The sequence below is a fragment of the Ptychodera flava genome, chromosome 14 (assembly GCF_041260155.1).
Source record: "Ptychodera flava strain L36383 chromosome 14, AS_Pfla_20210202, whole genome shotgun sequence".
Taxonomy (NCBI): Eukaryota; Metazoa; Hemichordata; class Enteropneusta; family Ptychoderidae; genus Ptychodera; species Ptychodera flava.
The window spans coordinates 19,781,403-19,789,377 of record NC_091941.1 but is presented as its reverse complement, the minus strand read 5'-3'; positions in this window follow the sequence as shown (position 1 = coordinate 19,789,377).

Below are 7,975 nucleotides of genomic sequence, written 5' to 3'. Positions count from 1 at the left end.
AGTTTTTATTACTCATGACAATCAGATCAAAACATTGCAATTGGATAATTAAAAACACATGCTCGATATTCATCCTTATTTTTTGTATGTTGGGGTCGCATTTTTATTTCCTATATTACCGCTTGTAATTTCTCATATTTGTATTTTAAATTGCATCCCTTTTATCTGATTTAATTTGAAGAGCGTGGACAGATTGCGCACATGGTTAAAGGTTACAGCTGGTGTTGAACGCATGCTGCGAATTCAACCGGCGATGAGCGACCGCCACGCTGAGAACACAGAGCTAGGTCACATACAGCATAGATGACAGACACAGTAAGATACACTGTGAGAACACTCACGACGAACGCCAATGATGATGGTAACAAACTATTATGATTTCATCGCCCTATAAATCTGCCAAGCAAGTGCATCAGTAACACAGTTCACCCAAACAGATAATAACAGCATGATTTTTTATTTTATTCCGACCCAGTATTTTCGACACAGGATAGAATTCAGTTCGGCAGCAAATCATGATTTGACCTAATTGCACTGAGACACAATCGTACGAGTGATCAAAATTGGAACCCTTTCTATTAATTTCAGGTTTTCTACAAGTTCAGTTTTTATATATTAATTAATTAATTAATTATTTATTTATTTATTTATTTATTTATTTATTTATTTATTTATTTATTTATTTATCGTTTTGTTTATGTACAGTGTTTAGTCATTATTTGTTGTTTATTTAAGAAATGTGGAGTATATTCGGGACGTGTGAGGGCTAGTCCAGCTTTCACTACCCTAATCATAAATCATCTAGGTAGCGCCACGTAGCTACCTACGCAACGTGTCATGGTAGAATTTTTTAAGAGAAAAGCTTAGCTAAGCTGGTTCAGTGATCTAGTAAAAATGTGGATAAAAAAACGCTGGACTATAAATTAGAAAATGTATCGGTATTGTGCTTTTGGCACCGTTGAGGGCGCTCAGTCTGAGAGGATGACGGCGAATCGCGACGTCCACATCACGGGAAGCTGCACTAAAGATAACATGAACTTAGAAGATAAGGGAGCCGTCATTATTTACAGCCTGGGGGGTCGGAGGAATGTGAGGGATCATTCAACAAGACGTGTCAACAATACGTACCCAGGTATTCCCGGAGGTCACTCAAAAAATTAAAAACTTCAAGGGGGATTGCTCAAAATGTTGAGAGGAAGAGGGGGGCTACTCAATTATTTGTGCGACATAAATTGAAACACCCCTCAGACTGCATCATTCAACACATCGATTTCTCAAAATTTTCGATGCAAGAGGGGGACACCCCCCTCTTGCGCTCTCCCCCTTTTGGTTGTTTCTAACAGTTTTACTCGTAAAAGATAAAGTGAATAAAAAGCTTTTAGATTGCACCAGACTGCACCATTGCACACATCTATTTCTCAAAATTTTCACAGGATCTAGGACAAAACTGAACTGTTGTGAATTCACCCCTATTATCACAGAAACATATATTTTAATTGACTTCAGGTCAATAACCATTTTGACATTTAACCATACCATATTCAGGCCTGTCATTTAGAAGCTGACAGCTGGAGAAATGATACAAGAAGGTCAAATATTTTCCACTCCTGCATATTCTTTGGTCTTCAATCTCTGGCAAACTGAGAACTGTTACAAAATGTATTGTCATTGTTTTGTTGTTGAATATTGTGACCCAAACACTGATCATGCAAAAATGTAATGAAGATATCAGTGTCCAATGTTATTTCCAAACAGTTGGCAGAGTGCCAAAAAATTGAAGCACCTCTCAGATTGTAAAATCAATTTCTCAAAATTTTCGATACGAGAAGGGGACCCCCTCTCGTGCTCTCCCCTTGGGGTGTTAAAACAGTTAAAATAAAAAATCAAATTAGAAATACCTCTCAGATTGCATCAGACTGCACCATTGCACCACGGTCCCTCCACAAAATTGCACTCATCAATTTCTCAAAATTTTCCATTCAAGACAGGGGACAGCCCCACTGACACTTTTCCCCTCAGCCTCTCGCGTGTTCTCCCCCTCTGCTTTAGAATTCTGCCCTGTCAGATATCCTAGTGAAAACCCTGTCATGATACCCATCCAAATTAAAAAATACTATATGGTTGGATACTGGTTTAGCGTGATCTTTTATGTCTGTATTTTGTTGTCACTTTGAATTTCATTTTGTTGGTTGCACCTTTTTCAACCGTCATGAGATAACCGACGATAATCTAGCAGGGTACACAAGGATTTGAAAGGTCTTGCTATTGCTGTAGGCCCTACATGTATCTTGTAGATTTTACAAATATTGGTATTTAATTTTTCTAAGTATGGGAGGGAGGTCAGTCAAATTTCTCAGTTAGAGAGGGGGTACTCAAATTCATCGTGGTTGGCAGGGGTGTTACTCGGAATTTCGGAGTTTCAGATGAAATTCCTCCGTCCGACCCCCAGGCCGTAAATAATGACGGCTCCCTAAGGGGCGTTTGCTGCCTCAACGGTTGAAACCTTGTCGTATGCATTGTATAACACATTAAGTAGAAAAACGCCATGTTTGAAAACTTGAACATATGTTATTTCGTTTGGTAAAAATGCTAACGTGTGAATGTTAGACAGAAATACCGATGATTGGTCGTGTAATTAGAGACTCCAATAAATATTGACACATTCTGTATAATTTCATGTTAGTTTTAGAGCGGTTGTCAACATAACTGCTTATCCGAAACTCAGTGCCGAACTCAAAAATCTCATCTTCTTTTCGGCATAACTGAATTACCATTACCAAGGTATATCGGAAGTCCCATGAAGCTCAGTGCAGTAAGTATTGATATGTGATGTGATGAGAGGAATTCATTTGAATCGACCTGAGCTAATAATCAGTATATAATGTTCATTTCGGATATAATTGCAGAAATTCGCTGAATATGCAAATGATATTTTAATTAGACAATTTTGTCTCAATTATGCGTGCTACAGCCTGCAAGTATTAATCGTACCTAGATCTACTTAAGTACTTCCTAAATACAAAATTCCCCAGCTGAGATTGTTAACATTTTGAGTTCTGAGTGGAACAGAAATTTCGACACGCATACTCACATACGAAAAGAGTCATGACATGGCCCCTCCCCTTGTAGGCTGACAAGATGAGCTAGTCCCAGTAACGCTCTGTAACTTTAGGAATTTGTGCACAGTAATGGAAGCTTGGCGCGTGTAAGATCTACTTTTCGGCTCACAATAACTTGATAACATCAAGATATAATTTATCCAGGCTAGCTCTCGAACGATTTGATGCGTTATCTTTTACTTTATCCAAATGCTGAATCAGCCCAGACAAATACGGGTGGGAACTTGTCATCTGCCCGCAGCAAATGCATATCTGTCTTATGACACGTCTTGTGATATGATAAGATGTGATATGCCAGAGTCTTGTGATGTATTGGTCGAGTCAGCGAAATTCTGCTGTTTTAGTCATGAAATGGCGTGATAGAACAATGTGTGTTGGAACATTTATTTATTTATTTATTTATTTAATACGAGAACATACGAGAACGAGCAACCAATGACAAGTCAATATAGATTTGTGTGAATGATTCATCAAGATCTGTGGACTAGGAGTCAGCTAGAATTTTACGCTGGACCTTAGTTGTTAGTATTACTTTACAATAAATCGCGCCTCAAAACAAAGAGTTTTAATCTTCTGCCCATTCAGGGACTATAAAACATTGTGTTTTGTAGTGAAGAACAAAAAACCAGGCGTCAACCAGCACATTTGGAATTAGAGAGAAGCGCATAATCTAAAATTGCCCGATATGTGAAATTCAAAATGGCCGCTGCTCTCTCTATTAAATCGATGTGGAAAATTGCAATTTTTACAAAGATCAATTGATCCAAACCATTCAAACAGGGTTCATACACGCAGCAGAGCAGAAAAGCATTGTAAAAATTCGAGTGTCTGAAAATCTGTCCCCAAGGCGCGGCGCATTCTGTTTCAAATTTCAAAATACTTTAATCAATCGCGATAATGTTTCTTTGCATTTTTGAAGATCTCACTTGCAAGTGTCGACATTTAAAAACTGAACGACTACTGAACGCCGAGAGGGGAAACTCGGTTCAAAAAGTTTGCTTGTATGACTACAAAGTTTCGACGTTGGACATTCAGTCCAACGTCGAAACCTTGGAGTGATACAAGCAGTGTTTTTCTGTGTTTCTGTTTTTCTGCAGTGTTTTTGACTGTTGGTTCAACTGACAAAAAATACAGTTTTCCTTGTAACCCTGTAAAATTATGCAAGCTGGCAAAAAAGATGGTGTCCTATATCAAAGACTTGCAGTGTTGCGACGGAGGATACGGGTCAAAGTTCATACACACCAACTTTTTATAAATCGCATATAAGCAATGGAAAAATGTCCACTGACATTACTTTACTTGGCTAAGTTTACATATACATTAGGTACAATAATAAATCTGTTGCAGCTCTGCGCTCTGACAAATTGAAAACTTTCTCATGATTCTTTTTCATATTCTAGAGCATTTATACACTAAACGACTCCTAAACGTCGTCATATCCGACGCGTGCGTTCTTACCACCGGGAAGAAATAAATTGTTGTCCGTTCTCTTGTGAAAATGTGTTGCTATTTTCACAGTTTTATTCAAAATGGTTCATGGCAGGCTTTTATAACTCTTGAAAATCATGCCCTGAATAAAAAGAGCCCTAAAAGCGGTATGTTTTGACGTATTTTCTGTTTGTAAAGTATTGTCAAAAGTTCCCCTCCAAACGTCATGAAGTGCCTTATATGTGTCGGACTCGTCGACGTAGTCTTTATGTGCGTAACTTCCAATGTTATCATATTGTATGGTGAATTATATTCCGGACTTGAATTCGTTTGTCAACAAGAACATCGCATACTGTACAAAATGCATTGCCCTTGCAAAGCCAATAGTTCGTATTTCAAATATCTTAGAAGGCGGAGTGAGAAAATTTAGTCGTTTTCTGGAACAAAAAATATCTTATATATCGCAAATATCGAAAAATATCAAACATTACATCACAGTCCCTCCAGCCAACAACTATTACCAAGAGTACATTTTGGAGCAAATGTTGGTCTTGTCGTATGGTCATATCATTTTTGTCTGCCTTTGTTGAATCATGGACACGTAGATGTTGACGTATCAGCGTTTGTAAAGCTGTTGACCACTAGCAGTAAGTGAGACTGGTCTCGCAAAGAATGACGGGCCAGCAAAGGAAGGTGCTGACGTCATCAGGCTATCGGTATTTCATAACTGACCTTTGACACGTTTTGGATGACGAAATTGCCCTTCCTTCAATAAATTAAATATAAAATGGAAAAAATCATCATAAAAATGAAAAGCATTGGTTTGAATAGTTGTGCTTTAAATTGCTGTTTGCCCTTGTTTTATTAGTAGGTTTAATTTATAGGTGTTATATTAATTTTCCATCTGAATTATGATATGTGTAATATTTATCGTCAAGTCAGACTTAATGGAGAAAATAGGCGGTGGCTATTACCCCAAGACAATTTCATAATGAGACTGCATGACAGCACCAGGGGGCTGGTGTCTTTATGTTACATCGTTGACACACCATCAGAACATTACAAAATGCACACAATATGGCGCAGTTAATAGTACGAAATTTATCGGTAGTCTTGCAAGCTACCCCTGGTCCAAACTTCGAAAAAAAATGATGAAAGTGACCTTAAATTTATTCTCTGTTTATCAAGGACTGAAATATGTTACTGACATCGTGAACTTTCTTTTCAATATACACAGAAACATTTAAGATAACGACGGTTTCTCCACTGTACACGATTGATTCAAGTCTGTAAATATGGAATGGCGATTCATCTAGATAGACTGGAGATATCAACTCGGCTATACAAAATTGGTGGGAATTTCGTGACTTCAAACATGTGTTGAATTCCGCTTATGCCTCATGCTATTTAATGATACTGCACTCAATGGATCAAATACTGACGTACAGTATGTCCTGTGAAGAGGCGTTTGAATTTCATTAATTAATATAAGCAATGTTATTTAAAGGATAGAATTAAAAAGACAAAGTCGCTCTTTTTTTGCTTTTTATGTTGAATTTTGTTTGAGATGAAAAATAGTTTGTGTTGTTTGACTTCTTAAAACATACTGAAATACTGGTCAACTGTTCACAACCTCAACTCTGCTTGCAGCCAGACAAGATTAAACATCGAATTCAGTGAAACGTTTTACGGGGGTGTACCAAAATCAAGTTCCGCGCACGAGAGTCACCATGCATTGCTGAACAGGTAGGATGCGCCTCGGGGGCACATATTTGGACTCTCAAACTTTTACAATTCTATTCTGATATACCACTTGTGGGGGTTCATTTTAAAGCTCTTGGTGTAAGAAAACCTTTTACCGGCTTAGTTTTTCGAAATTCGAAAATTTCATTTGTCCCCATAGAGTTAACACAGGGATGGCGGCCATTTTGAATTTTAAATATCCATAAATCTTGGGTTATTTGATTCTCTAGTACAAAAATTTGCACGGTAACCCCCGATTTTTATTCTTGATTTTGAAAGTGAATGGTGGAAATATTCCTTGAGGAAAGTTTGAGCAAAAGTTTAAGTATTTCACTTTCGAGGCGCATACTACCTTAAACATCAATTGGCGATGTCTTTCATATAGATAAGTATAGCAGCTTCCCCTAACATTGTAGCAATGTTCGTTTGTCATATCAAAGCAAGTAGTAATAGAAAAACTAATTTTGTCTGGAGGTCACAAACGAAATCACCTGTTTGCATTCAGCAAAGGGATAATTTTTTTACACCTTTGGAGTTATATACCGTCGTCATTTTGTACACTTGGTGACTCTGTGTAAGTATTCTCGACACCACAAAGATATCAAAAAAGTGACTTTGTTCCTTAAATTAATTGTTGCTCCTATGTACTCATAACTTCAAACCGTTGAATTTTCTAATAATTTCCGTGGCAACCTTTTTGAGTCATGTCAGTCATACTCATATACAATAAACACGATTGGAAGTAATTTGGGATAATTGGATCTTCATATTTTTCAAATTTCTCAAAAGTGTTAGGTGCTCTATAGCTGAATGTTGCAATATTACAAATTGCTCAAACCGACATTACTTCACTATCCAAATTATCCAAAATTAGTTCCAATCGTGTTAATTTTACTCACTTGAATTGAGTCGATCCCATCATAAAAATGTAATTGCTGAGTCTTCATATTGCATTTTTTCAAGAATACACCAAAACTCTAAAATATTTTTCTAATTTTTTTTTACGACGAATATACCTTACTACATAATTCGAACAATAATGAACAATGAACAATCCACCTTTTACATGAAACACATACAGTGATTCGTGCCATATGTAACACAGAAATAAATTTATGCATTCTATCCATCAAGCCTTCCATCCACAAATCATAAATTACGTCGGTGTGTATATACTTACGTATGCCCGTCCGTCTATTCGTCCATTGCACTCACTTTTTTCATCCATCCATCCACCCATCCACCATCCAATCCTGCACTCACGCAAGCGCACATACACGCATATATAGATATATACCTAATGAGTACACACGTATATATATGAGTAAGTGGGCACGTTCGTACACCGATACTCGCGGAGGTACGTGCATGCATAGGAACAAAATTAGTAGCGTATTCATCCAGTAAATCATTGTATGTCCCCGGCATGCTAGACCCTACCTATCAGTATGGAGACTCGTGACGACATCTGTAAGTCACGAGAGCAAATTATGGTAAATATTAATATGTCGTACGTTTGTCGCATATTTTGGAAAGTGATACAGTTGTGAGTGGGGAGAACGAGCCAGGTTTGCGTTGTCAGAAACCAAGATAAGATATAAAAATGACAAGCCCACCTGTGCGTTGAAAACTTGCACAAACTACGTTCAGTCCGGGGGAAGTCACGTAAATTTTACATTTCACGG